The sequence below is a fragment of the Lissotriton helveticus genome, chromosome 9 (genome assembly GCF_964261635.1).
Source record: "Lissotriton helveticus chromosome 9, aLisHel1.1, whole genome shotgun sequence".
Lineage (NCBI taxonomy): Eukaryota > Metazoa > Chordata > Amphibia > Caudata > Salamandridae > Lissotriton > Lissotriton helveticus.
The window spans coordinates 1,009,610,023-1,009,624,369 of NC_136070.1; positions in this window are offsets into that span (position 1 = coordinate 1,009,610,023).

Genomic DNA, 14,347 nt, shown 5'->3' on the forward strand with positions numbered 1-14,347 from the left:
AGCGGGTTTCAGTAGTGTGTTTATTTTTTATAGGTTTATATAACGCAGACTCGAATCAAATGCATTGGAGCGGGTTACATTCTACAAGGTCGCATTCTATTTGTTTAGGCATTGGGAGATTAACTGATTTGCCCAGAATTGCAGGATGCCGAGGAAACGCTGGGACTTGAACCTGGTTGAGCATTTTCAAAGACAGCAGCTCTGGCAGCAACAAAATAGTTCACTGGGTTACTTTGCCGTGAAAACCGTCTACTTATGGTATGGTTTACTCATGTGCTCATTTGCGGAATGTAGCCACCCTCTCCTATTATATAATTTATGTAAAAATAGTTTGAAAATGAAACTGGGATGGCTAAAATTGTTGCATATATTACAAACCCGTGCAACTTGATCGAAGCGGAAAAACAACAAAATGATGCCTAATTAGCAACAACACAACCCCTTGTAACCATTAAACAATACGAAAAGAATATGTTTAATTTAGAAAAGCAGCGCAATGAGTGAAGTGGTTGGTGGTGGATTGAAAATTAAACCCAATAACTCCTACTCGACCTTTTATCCTCCAACATAGGTAAAAGGAGTACCGTTTAGTCGGGGCCCGTGCTATGACGCTCTGACACAAAGCACTATGGGTGATTTAATAAAACCCTTAAGTATTTCCTGGGGTGAGCGATCGCTTTTGAATATTCTTTGAAAAGTGAGAACAATTGATTGGTTCGTTTCCGAGATGCACTGTGCTGTAATAAGGCCGCTTGGTTTTGTGTTTTTTTACAAAATTGTTTCGGTAGTTCCGGGTACAGTTTACAAAATTAAATATTTGCTAATATTTTTAGTCTTAAGATTTTGTTTTGTTAAAAACGGAAATCAGAGCAGATATTGTTCCTTATTGACATTTTTATTAAACACAACATATATTGCTGTAATATGTAGGAATACGTTTTATATGCATAACCTGTATATGTGAGAGCGCTCATCATGGGTTTCTGGGGCTGAGAAACAAATTTCTTTTAGGAGGGCCGAGGGGGCTAGCTCAACGATCCTTATTTTATCAACTTGGGGGGAGGAGGATGGAGGGCTGATGAGACCTGTAGAGATCAGACCTGTAGTCATCAGGTCTCTGATGTGGATGCATTAACCCATGGAGGCAGTGTCTTTCCACTATGAAAGTCACGTTTTTTTACTGATGTTCCAGTGTTCTGCTGGTGTGTTTATTAACTCTGATATTCCAGTGTCGGTGGTATGCGTTCTGGAAAATGGGCTATGCATGTTTCCGTTCTCTTTTCTTGTGTTGGAAGGCAGCGCACATGGGCGTCTGCAGACATTTTTCCAGGGGGGGGGGGGGCAAAATGTTAACGTCATCACCATCCTCCGAAATGATGTGTGCCCGGTGGGGCACAAGAAACACTGGAGCGCAGGAGGAGCCATGGGGGGCAGGAAGAAGGCCACATATGATCTCAAACACCATAGGGTTGTTGTGCCACAGCCATCTCTTTCTTTTGTGGCACCCCAAAATCCATACCTGCCCTGGTCCCTAAAATTACCACCTAGCACCCCAAAACCCATACCCACCCAGAACCCCAATATTACCACTGCCCCCACAACTCATACCCACCCTGAACCCTAAAATTACCCCACTGGCTCCCATAACCCATACCCACCCTGACCCCTAAAATTGTCCCCCTGGCACCCCAAAACCCATACCCGCCCTGAACCCTAAAATTTCCCCCCTTGCACCCCAAAACCCTTACCCACCCTGAACCCTAGAATTACCCCCCTGGTACCCCAAAACCCATACCCACCCTGAAACCTAAAATTACCCCTGCCCCCAAAAACTCATACCCGCCCTAAACCCTAAAATTACCCCCCTGGCACCCATAACCCATACCCACCCTGTCCCCTAAAATTGTCCCACTGGCACCCCAAAACCCATACCCGCCCTGAATCCTAAAATGTCCCCCCTTGCACCCCAAAACCCGTACCTGCCCTGAACCCTAAAATTACCCCCCTGGTACCCCAAAGCCCATACCCACCCTGAACCCTAAAATTATCCCCCTGGCATCCCAATCCCTAACCCACCGTGAACCTTAAAATTACTCCCTGGCACCTTAAAACCCACACCCACCCTGAACCCTAAAGTTACCCCCGGCACCCCAAAAGCTGAACACTACATTCTGATTGTGTATCGTGCCGTCTCCCTGCTCAGGGAGGATCTGCTGGTCCGGATCTTCTCGCCCTGGTCTGGTTCTGCTCGCCCTTCTCTGGAGCTATTCTGCCTGCCCAGTCCCTCTTCCGGACCCGCCGAGCTTGCCTCCGTGCACACTGCCTGGATTTACTCTGTCTGGCCTGGTTCTTTCTCCTTTGGACCCGCTGTCTTCACTGGCGGAGTTAGGACACAGGTCTCACTTCTCTGAAGCTGCTCTCCCTCACCAAGACCCCCCACTCCCCCTCCACTTGCTCTCTCATCTTCCTTCCTCCCTACTTCTCGGTCTCTCTTTCCCCACTGCTTCTCTCTCTCTGTCTCTCCCCCTCTTCGTTCACTCTCACCCCCCACCGTATCCATCTCCCCGACCCCACCAAGTCTTTCATGTCACCCCTCTCTCTTCCTCCTCCTCATGTCGGTGATAGGGAGCCCGGGGCCCTCTCTGAAAATGCGAGCTGGAGGTGACGTTAAGTGTGAAAGCACCAAGGTGTGAACCGGGAGAAGAGACGGGGAGGGGGTGGGCGGCAGGTAGAGGGTCAAAGGGGGCACTGACTCTCAGACAGGTGAGAAGGGGCAGGGAGCAGCCTGAGGACAAAAACAACACCAGAGAAAGAGGCAGACGCTCCACGAGGAGCCTGGTGTAAACTGAAGAAACATACACTTCTTAGCACTACAAAGCAGCCAAAGGGCGCCTTTCACTAGAGCCCTGACCCATTGGGAACAAACAGCAGCCACCGTAGAAACCAGCGGTGTCATAAAAACAACAAAGGACAGAGAGACATACGACTGCCGCCAAAACCTGAAAGTACAACTTAAACCTTTAACAAAAGGCAATTCCTGATGCAAGCACCACACTCCAGAACACTATAAATATATAAATCTCTCATCAACGCACACCTTAGAGTGAATAAAAAGATGAGCAGCAAACTAAGGCAGTGACTGACAGACACTATGCTGGCCCTCTCATACTGTACCCTATTGATACTTACTATGTCACCAGTCACTCCAGAGCAGAGGAATTCCGTATTGATTGCTACTCTGACCGCCCCCATGTACCTCACTGTCTTGTGTAGACTAATATGTTTTGTTGGACAAAATGGAAAATATTTTTTTTAAATCTGTGTTTTACATTATGCAGCTATTGTCCTCGTAAGTTTCTCCCCGAGAAAAAGGGTGCTTTCCTTTCACAAGAATGATATGGAGAGTGTGCACCCACACCCTCTTCCTGCAAAGCTAGCCCCTCCTCGACCCGGCAACCACCAGCGCTCCAGTATGCAACAGTCATTTTACATGTTGTGATCAGCTGGTTCCTCGGTTTCCAGCTACACTGGGAAATGGTTGTTGTGCGCGACGCTGACCCTGGAACATCTGATTGGTTCCCTCATAGACCGGAGGTACTTGAAGCACCTGCTGCGCTTCTAGGTTAACTTAATGTTGGATTCAACAAGCATAAGGCAGCAGAGGGGCCAGTGGCAGCAGGGAAGCCCCTGAGGAGCGCATATTTCCCAACCAGGGCATTTCAAGGTGTGAAGGAACAGGCTGAATATTAAGCACTACAAACCGACTAGCTTGCCAGAGGTTTCTAACAGGGATCAAGGCACAACATTTCCTATCCTCAGGGCACCAACATAGTTTTAATAAGTAGTCCATTGTGCTGCTCTTTACTTCGGGTACTGGACCAGTACCTGCGCTATCCTGGAAATCTTCTTGTCCTGAGGTTTGGGGTGTTAGTTACAACTTGTGGTGCCCCCTGCCTAGAAGGTCTATGTATGCGAAGGATCTCGGAATAGGGTCCTCAAATATGCAAATCTCACAACCACTACATTTAGACCTTACATTCTTCTAAGCACCTACTGGCAATTTAGTTAGCTGCCTGTGTCAAATGTAGAGAAAAATAAAAACACGTGTTACGGCCATTTACAATGCTTTACTGTAATTAAGAACAACTGTGAACAGACGGACAGAAAAAGAGATTCCGCCCAAAGTTGAAAAAGGAAGGATGGATGGCCTTTATTGTCGCGTTACAAAGTACCTAATTATGGGTTCTCGACCTTTTGTACTGTATTCTTGGTAATTAGGGAAGGGGATGATACCTGAAAATGAAACAGATGTTTCTACAACCATTTTTACAATATACCTCTCAAATTACATTTACCCCTTGTGCTGGTGTTACTTAACTTGGTTACCTTTATCAAGCTCAAGCAGTCTTGGAGCACGTATGGCAATTCTAACATTAGGTCAGAGTGGAACTTCGAACTGCTTAGTCATCGCGGCCCCACTAACCCATTGTTTCTGACGTCACCAGATAGTAACTTAGTGCAGGTGAGGAATGCAGACATCTTTTTGGTAGGATGCTACGGAAATATCTTCCCCAGTCTACTCAGGAGCACCTGCTCTGCTGAGTTTGTGTAATGTTTGTATATTCATTTCTGTGTCATTGCATGACTCCTCGAGTTTTACGGTTTTCTCTCTCTGACCGTCTCATTTTGACGACAGCGCGGGCTCAGACTCTAGTGCACTGGTTGGGAGACCCTTAAGTGTGCATGAGGCACTGCCCTTGTTTTGGGGCCCGCCAGTGGTGAGAGGTAGCTACGAAAAGTGGCTCTTCCGTCGGCAGCCAGATGCTTTCCTCACTTTGTCTACGGTCCTCACAGAGGTCTGAAGTCCTGAGGCCACATTCACCACACAAGCGCAGCCACAGCATCTTAGGCTAGAGCACACGGGTAAGGCAGGCCCAGCCTTACTCCACCAATCACACTCTACGCTGTGAGTAGAATATGAGGCACTCATCAGGGATACCCTAACAGCAGGGCCACTGTAATTATGAGGCAGGGAGGGTCACATAAAGCTGCAGGGTTGAGTGAATTATGCGTCAAGAAAAAGCAAATTATGTGGCACATTTTGTGACAGTATGACTTCATTTTGTCATTTTGAAACTTCTTAACACTGTTTAGGCATTAGTTGCACCTCATTAGTACTAGTTAAACACCCAAATATAGCATCAAGCTACAGAAAGTTGATCAGTCAACCTTTGCAAAGGACTTTCAACTGCCCGGCAACATGTGTTGCTGCGTTTTTACTAACTTTTGAACCATTTGAGCTAGAAACTATTTTTTCTTAAACTCTGCAGATTATGCGGCATATGTTGGATTATGCAACACATGCAGCAAATATACAATTCTGAAAAAATCTCCGCACATTGGGCGTAAGAAAACATTAAGGGACTAAAAAATAATTTTTAAAGAATACATCGCTGATTTGCATGAGACATCTGTAATGTTGCGGCAATGTCGGCAAGTGCCCAGAACGAGTTGCTCTTTCCCTCAATGAGTAAGACTCAGAATGGCTGTATGATCATTTCTACTCATGGATACATTTTACATATGCCTGCTCGTTGCGCCTCCTCCCTGCTCTGGACTACAGTGGTGACTACACAGGGACTCAGCCCCTCTCCGCTTAGCATCCACGCTTCCTAGCCCATCTGGATATCCCCCTCTGTACTGACTCATGTCTAACACTTCATTTCCATTTGTTTTCTGTTTGTGTTATCTTTCTTGACAAATGCAACGTATTAAATCAAAAATCATCCATTGATGTCCATTATTTTATGTCAGAGTGGTGCCTACGTTAAAATATACTCTTTTATTCAAATGTGACTATTCTTTCTGCTTAGTAATTTACTTAACAGCAAATGTTCTAGGCAGTCCATCACTATAATCCAATAATTATTTGAAAATACTTTTCCTCAATCTAGTTATTGTGTCAGAGCGCGCTATAAAGTCCGAGGTCTCCTGGCGCTTCTGACTAAATTATAAGATGGAGGGGAGGGGGGGCAGGGGGTACTCAGAAGGATCTAGAAAAGAGCAGAGTCTCCAGGTGTTGTCTAGATGTGACGTGCGATGAGATGCACAGGAGTTCAGATAGAAGAGAGTGCCAAAGGGACGGTGCAGGAAAATGAAGCCTGCGTCTTGTCCTACTGAGCCCTGGGACACAGAGGAGCTTCAGACTAGAACAGAGAGTGTGAGTTGGAGAGGAACAGTGGCTGGAGCACCATGTGTAATGCATAGTGGCATGGGCGTCCGCAGGGCCGGCTTTAGCGCTGGTGGCACCCAGTGCGACGATGTTAGTTGGCGCCCCCAATGACCACCTCCACCACAGATTCTCTCACTAGCACCCTTTAACAGTGACCAAGTCTCCATAACCACTCTCTCTCAGATGCATTGAATTTGTTATATAGCGCTACTCATACCATTAAAGTATGTCAGAGCACTTTGCATCACACACACATTACACAGGCAATCAATCATACTTGTGTAAATCAGTGTATAGGAAATGTTACATAAGCCAAAGGACTAAAAGTGTAGGAGTCACATGCCATCCATACTAGTAGGCAGTATAGTTTAGGAGTGATTGGTGTGGAGAAGCACAAACTCAGAGTCAAAAAAGAAACAGCATAGTTGGGAGTTTTCTTTAATAATAAGAATCCATTTCTACCCAAATGAACCCTTTTTGCAACATTAATCAATGTTCTATACTTCGCAGAGTGTATGCACTTCTATGATGAAAGTTAATACCTCACTATTCTATATCAGGACTTGAAGTTATAAATTGCAAGTAACAAAAGGATGGCTCGTTTAAAAGCAGTAACCTGTTGATCTATTTACATTAAATGCACTCTGTAATCTACTTGGAACACGTTCTTTGCAGTAGGCATATGTACCCTCTATACTACCTCCACATAAGTCAAAAACCTCAACTACACAAAACTCTGATCTCTGGCCAGGAAGAACATTAATCACAGGACTTATCTTGACATTTTTGTGGGGCCCCTTAATTGCAGGGGGAAAGGACCGTTCAGCAGGTGCTTTTAAAATCATAATTAAGTTGTAAACACAGCGCCCCAAGGAAGCCAGCACCAGTCAAACCGCCCTAGAGCTGGCCCTGGCAGGGCGGGCAAGGAGGGGCGCTCCAGAGGGGGGCACGCGCCCCTCCTTGCCTTCCCCTGCGGACGCCCATGGCAGCGCGTAGTGTTTTTGCCATTCTTATGATCGGAGCCTGGAGAGAGCTCAGGCGGGACAATGAGGAGGGTGAGGGCAAAGAAATAGCGCTGGTGAGAGAGAGCGGAATCCAGTGACTAGAGAAAAGAATACAAGAAAAATGGGAGCGCATGTATAGTGCCTCGCCCTAGTACGTTTGAGGAGATAAAGCGCTCCCGATCATCATGGCCCAGTGCAGCGCGTTGATCTGTGTCGGAAATATGGTAGCGGGCTCTTTAAATCAGGGGCAGTCTGCATGTCCATTCCATCCAGCTGCAGTGAGCCACCTGGCTCCTACACTACAATGTAACCACTTCAACTCCCTGGGCCGTTCGCTGACCGGGGAGTATTTATTAAAGATGACGTCAGCACTCGTGGCTGGCGGCACAGACTAGTACTGGAGTGTGGTTGTGCCTTATTGTGCTCCAAGCAGTTATAGGCCCGATATCCTTAGAACCGTCATACCGACCCTAGGCCCCCCCGCTGACCCCCTCTTCGATTATCACATTGGCGACGAGGAGTACTTAAGAGGTAACACAAGGCGTTCCAGTGTCGCGGCATGTCGGTGCCTCGGAGGCGGTGGGTAATGCAAGCCCCGTGATGGCTGCCAGCGGTGGCCATGTGGCTGCGGAGCCTGCACCGACGCGGCGGAGCTGCGGACTCCGGAGAGCGGTGAGGCACGTGCAGTGGTTTTGGCCCTGGCGAGTGGGTGTGTGGCCACGTGCACAGACCCCGCATGTCTGAAGTTGGAGACCTCAGGAGGGCGCTGCCGATCTGGGGGAGTGTGCGCTAACGTTGTTCGGGCCCCTGGCCTAGGCGGGACCAGCTAGCATGGGGCGAAGAGGCTGCGTGCGGTATCTCGTGCAGCCAGGAAGCTGAGGACAGTGTGTGGTGGGGCCGCGCAGGTGTGCAAGCGCTCCACTCGAAGTTTTTGGACCTGAAAATAAAGACTCAAGATAAGCTGCTGGTGCCCTGAGAGGGAGCTGTGGTGTGTGTTGCGCACCACAGCACGTGGAGGAGGGCTGGTGAAAGAGGAGGACAGTACTGTGGAGCAGGCCTAATTCTTCTGCATGTGGAGTGAGCTGCTGGATGGCACAGTGGGTTTGGGGAATTGCCAAACTCTAGGACCAAGCGAAGGAGACAGAGAGTCCCAGAGGGAAAGCAGTGACACACAGGGGAGCCTGCAGGTGAACAGAGCATGCAGGAAGATGTTGGGGCAAGCCGAGAGAGGTGCCCAGGGGTCTGCGGAGAAGAGCTTGCGCATGTCGTTGAACGCCCTGCCCCCGTTCAGCCAGCTGGCTGGCCCGGCGACAGCTGCGCTGCGGTGTCGCAAATGGATAGGGCAGCTTGAGAACAACTTTATTCCTGGGCAGGAGACAGATGGTGCTGTTAAATGCACCACCATGTTGCACATGGGAAGGGATGAACTATACGAGCTGTTCCAGGACCTCCTGGACACAGGGGACATGAATGACTACGTGAAGTCCGTGAGGGCATTGGATCGTAATTTTGACCCACATGTCAACCCAGACTTTGAACACTTTAAAATGAGGCAAGCCAAGCAAAAAGAAGAGGAATCAGTGGATATGTTTTTCGCATGTCTGCACAAATTAGCAAGCTCATCTACTGGAACTGGCAAACAACTGGAAATTAGAGCGCAGCTGATCCAAGTGTGCGAGTCGTCTGATCTCCGCAAATTGATCCTGCGGCAGCCGGGGATCTCCTTAGATGATATCCTGGTGCTGGGGAGATTGCATGAGCTGGCTGACATTAGGGCGGGAGAGATGGAGTCTGCGTTGGCGAGGAGATCGGCAGGGCATCATCCGACGTATCCTAACACCATCAAGGAAGAAAGGGTTGATGTGACCCGTAAGGGACGTGGGAATGGAAGTGGCAAGTCAGGAAGCAAAGGTTGTGGAAACTGTGGATTGTAGAGTCATCCACGAGGGGATGTCCGGTGCAAGGCAAACAGTGCCCGAGGAGTAATACATTTGGCCATTTTGCGAAAGTGTGCATGAGCGCGACCAGGCAAACGGCAGGAAGAAGTCGACCGAAGAAGCAAGGACCCAGCAAATATGTGGTATATGCGGCAGAGGCGGTAGACGAGGCTGAAAGTATTTGCAGAAGAATGAATGTCACAGAAGATGATGAAGAGGATGAATTGTTCATGATATTGTATACTGGGAGAGCAAACACGAAGAAAAGACCACCTCCAATGTGCCAAATCAGCATAGAAAAGAACAATATCATGCCATTCATAGACCTTGGGGTATCGGTCAATATCCTTGATGCCACGCAGTATGACCAACTCATACCCAAACCTCCGCTTCTCAAGACGTCTGCATGTATATTTACCTATGGAGGAGATACCCCCATTCCCCTCCAAGGGGTGACTAAAGTTGAAGTCACACACTGGAACTTGTTTGCGATTACAAGGTTCCATGTAACCATGAACAGTGCAGGGACTCTGTTGGGCTGCCACATGACAGAAGATCTGGGCTTGGTGATGTTTGCAAAACAGATTCACCAGTCGCACGCAGACGGAATAATGGCAGAGTTTCCGAGACTGTTTAGAGATCTGGGCTGCTTAAAAGGGGTGACAGTGAAGCTCCACATAGATGAGACCATCAAACCTGTGGCACTTAGACACCGAAGAGTGCCATTTCATTTGAGGCCGCTTGTGGAAGCTAAATTGGACCATCTGGAGAGAGCAGGGGTGATTGAAAAGGTCTCTGGTCCTACCCCATGGGTATTACCACTGTTAATAGCTCCAAATCCGAAACAACCAGGGGCCATTCGCCTATGGGTGGATATGCGATTTCCAAACAAGGCGATTAAAAGGGAGCGGCATTTGACGCCCACCATTGATGAGATAGTGGCCGATATCAACGGTGCCAAATGGTTCTCTAAAGTGGACTTAAACTCAGGCTATCACCAACTACTACTGGACGAACAAAGCTGAAACATAACCACGTTTTCCACCCATATGGGGCTAAGGAGGTTTTAGAGACTCAGTTTCGAGTATCGTCGGCAGCAGAGGTCTTCCAGGATGCCACCAGGAAAGCTCTGTCTGGCCTGGTGGGGGTCATAAATGTCAGTGACAGGGGGGCGTGGCCAACAGCATGGCCGAGTAAGTCGCACACCAGCGACGCTCCGGCAAGCCAACTTGATCTGACGTACTTATACCCATCCAAAGGTCCCCTAACTGCCGCCACGGGTGACCGGAGAGTCCCGTAGGACCGTGGACGTGAGTGAGGCTGCTGCGAAGGGTCCACGGAGCCCTTAGATCTGACAGTGAGCGGCGGCTCCTTGGAGACGGACAGAGGCGGCCGCAAGATGGTGGCGCCCTGAGGGTCTGCGACGGAGCCTCGAGGAGCACGCCCGGAGGCCGCCGGACCTGGCAGAAGACCCAGGACACCAGGACATCTCACCGGGGAAGCAGAGTGGCGCCGAGCCCCCGGACATGGAGCATCGTGAGGCCGAGGGACGGGTGAAGATCTGCGACGAGGGCCTGTCCCAGGGAAGGCGGGCCCGGCTGACAAAGGGCACAGGCAAAGTGCAGCGGAACACCCGCTTGGACAGATTGGGTCACGGGGCGCCTGGGACTCCTGACTGCGCCCCGCGGAGAGAGGGGCCCACCGCGATGAACGCGGGCAGTTGACCAGGCGCGGGAGAGATGCCAAGGCCGGAGCGGCTTAGTCCCCACACTGGGGGAGGCCTCCCATACGCGCACCAGACCCGGCCCTACGGGACGCGGCCTAGCAGGGGCGAGGCCAAAGCATCTGCAGTAAGGAGGCCAGAGGCCGACAAGGGGCACCTACAGACACCAGTAAGTGGGGCCTGGCCGGAGAACAGGGTGAGGACAGCGTTTTTCTCTGTCAGGGCCCAAGACATCCTTCCCGGGGAGTGCCTCCTCTAGCACCCCCCCCCGGCCCTGGACAAACGGCAAGTTGGGCCGCCGGACGGTCGCCAGCACGGACCCTGAAAGGGGGGGCGCCTGAGACCCTGCTGCGCCTGGGGCTTCCAGCACCTGGACTGGTGGAGATAAGTTGGGCCAGCAACGGCAGAGGGGCGCGGGAGAACGGGCCCCTGGACCCTGCATTCGGGAGGTGAGAAATACCCTATACAACCGTCGCTGGCCCTGTAGACACCGCGGACAGACAAGATGGGCAAGAAGGAAGTGGCCAAGTGGCCCCCAAGGTCCCACGTCAGGGCACACTGGATGGCTATGCATCGGCTCCCACTACAGCAGCAACGGGCGCAGATGCCGTGAGTCCACGCTCGGACACAGCTCTTCTGATGGGAGTCATCCAGGCATCTAGAGAGGACATACAGGCGTCCCGGGCGGCTCTGGAGGTCAACATCGGGAAAGTGGGCTCCGAGGTAACGCTCCTGCGCCAGGACTTTCGCAATCTCACGGAGAGGGTGACCATGGCTGAAACTCGATTGGGGGAGGCGGAAGACACTATCAACTCGCTGCAGAAAGACATGAAGGAGCTCAAGGCCTCGCATAAACAACTATAATGGAAGGTGGACTTTAGGGAAGGAATGGAAGGGTCCAATATGATGGAGTTTCTACGCATATGGCTGTTGCAGACCTTGCCTAAGGCGACATTTTCCAACTGCTTCATAATTGAGAGGGTAAATCGGGCGCTCCTAGCAAAGCCCCTGGTGGGGGAGAGACCACGCCCGATCATCGCTCGATTTTTGAACTTTGCGGACCGGGATGTGATACTACGCGAAGCCAGGAAACTGGGTGAGATCCGTCTGGAGAATACACAGATCATGATCTTCCCCGACTATAGCCAAGAAGTGCAGAAACAGAGACGCTCCTTTGTTGCAGTAAAAGCTAAGCTGAGAGACCTTCGGATCCAATACATGCTGCTCTTACCGGCCAAACTCAAAGTTATCATTAAAGAAAAGACATACTTTTTCACCCACCCCGAGGATGCGAGGCATTGGCTGGAGGAGCGCCCACTGCTTCGAAGGCGTGAAGGAGAGATGAGAGGGGCGGTGGATATGGAGACCAATGGCGGGACTCAGTGGGAGACACCGAAGACGCAGCGGCAGCGGAGAACACAGGGTTCCAGGAGAGTGACGGCGACGCCCTACCCCACACAGAATCCGACGAACAAAAGACAGCACGGATCCAAGACTCTCAACATCGGAGGTCAGGCGGGTTCTAGGTTTCGATGCCTGGCTGGGAATGCACGATCGGAAGGAGAAGAGGACGCCGGTGGTGTCATCTCCGGAAGTGAGGACCTGGAGGACCAGTCGATGCACCCGCTAGTGGCGGCAATCAACAAACTGAAGCAAGAAACGGATAAGGAGGTGCAGACCTCGCAAGGGGTAATTCTAGACTCTAACGCATGAACTAAGAGAGACCATGGATGGACGAGATGCCGGCTCAGCCCGGAAGCACGCAAGTTGTTTCACACGCTATATCCACTGCGCTCACAGTACTTGACTAGAATGTTTATGACCAGTGGCGTCACTGGGGTTGGTGTCACCCGGTGCGGGTAACTCATGGTGTCACCCCCTCACGACTTACCGCATGGACCACCTCTGTTGGAAATGTACGGCGTTAGGTACTGTCTTACTCCCTCTAGCTCCCTCTCTCTGTCTAGCTCCCTCTAGCTCCCTCTGTCTCCCTCTCTCTGTCTTACTCCCTCTAGCTCCCTCTCTCTCTCTGTCTTACTCCCTCTAGCTCCTTCTCCCTCTAGCTCCCTCTATCTGTCTTGCTCCCTCTCTCCCTCTCTTACTCCCTCTAGCTCCCTCTCTGTCTAGCTCCCTCTCGCTTGCTCCCTCGAGCTCCCTCTGTCTCCCTCTCTCTGTCTTACTCTCTCTAGCTCCCTCTCTCTGTCTTACTCCCTCTAAGCTCCCTCTCTCTGTCTTCCTCCCTCTAGCTCCCTCTCTCTCTCTTACTCCCTCTAGCTCCCTCTCTCTGTCTAGCTCCCTCAAGCTCCCTCTGTCTCCCTCTCTCTGTCTTACTCCCTCTAGCTCCCTCTCTCTCTCTGTCTTACTCCCTCTAGCTCCCTCTCCCTCTAGCTCCCTCTATCTGTCTTGCTCCCTCTCTCCCTCTCTTACTCCCTCTAGCTCCCTCTCTGTCTAGCTCCCTCTCGCTTGCTCCCTCTAGCTCCCTGTCTCCCTCTCTCTGTCTTCCTCCCTCTAGCTCCCTCTCTCTCTCTTACTCCCTCTAGTTCCCCCTCTCTCTGTCTTCCTCCCTCTAGCTCTCTCTCTCTCTCTATCTTACTCCCTCTAGCTCCCTCTCTCTGTCTAGCTCCCTCTCTCTGTCTTGCTCCCTCTAGCTCCCTCTGTCTCCCTCTCTCTCTGTCTTACTCCCTCTAGCTCCCTCTCTGTCTAGCTCCCTCTAGCTCCCTCTCTCTGTCTTACTCCCTCTAGCTCCCTCTCTCTAGCTCCCTCTAGCTCCCTCTCTGTCTAGCTCCCTCTCTCTGTCTTGCTCCCTCTAGCTCCATCTGTCTCCCTCTCTCTCTGTCTTACTCCCTCTAGCTCCCTCTCTGTCTAGCTCCCTCTAGCTCCCTCGCTCTCTGTCTTACTCCCTCTAGCTCCCACTCTCTGTCTAGCTCCCCCTAGCTCCCTCTCTCTGTCTTACTCCCTCTCTCTCTGTCTTACTCCCTCTAGCTCCCTCTCTCTCTGTCTTCCTCCCTCTAGCTCCCTCTCTCTCTTACTCCCTCTAGTCCCTCTCTCTCTGTCTTCCTCCCTCTAGCTCTCTCTCTCTCTATCTTACTCCCTCTAGCTCCCTCTCTGTCTAGCTCCCTCTCTCTGTCTTGCTCCCTCTGTCTCCTTCTCTCTCTTACTCCCTCTAGCTCATTCTCTCTGTCTAGCTCCCTCTCTGTCCTACTCCCTCTAGCTCCCTCTCTCTGTATAGCTCCCTCTAGCTCCATCTCTCTGTCTAGCTCCCTCTAGCTCCCTCTCTCTGTCTAGCTCCCTCTGTCTTGCTCCCTCTAGCTCCCTCTGTCTCCCTCTCTCTGTCTTACTCCCTCTAGCTCCCTCTCTCTCTCTATCTAGCTCCCTCTCTCTCTGTCTTACTCCCTCTAGCTCCCTCTCTCTGTCTAGCTCCCTCTAGCTCCCTCTCTCTGTCTTACTCCCT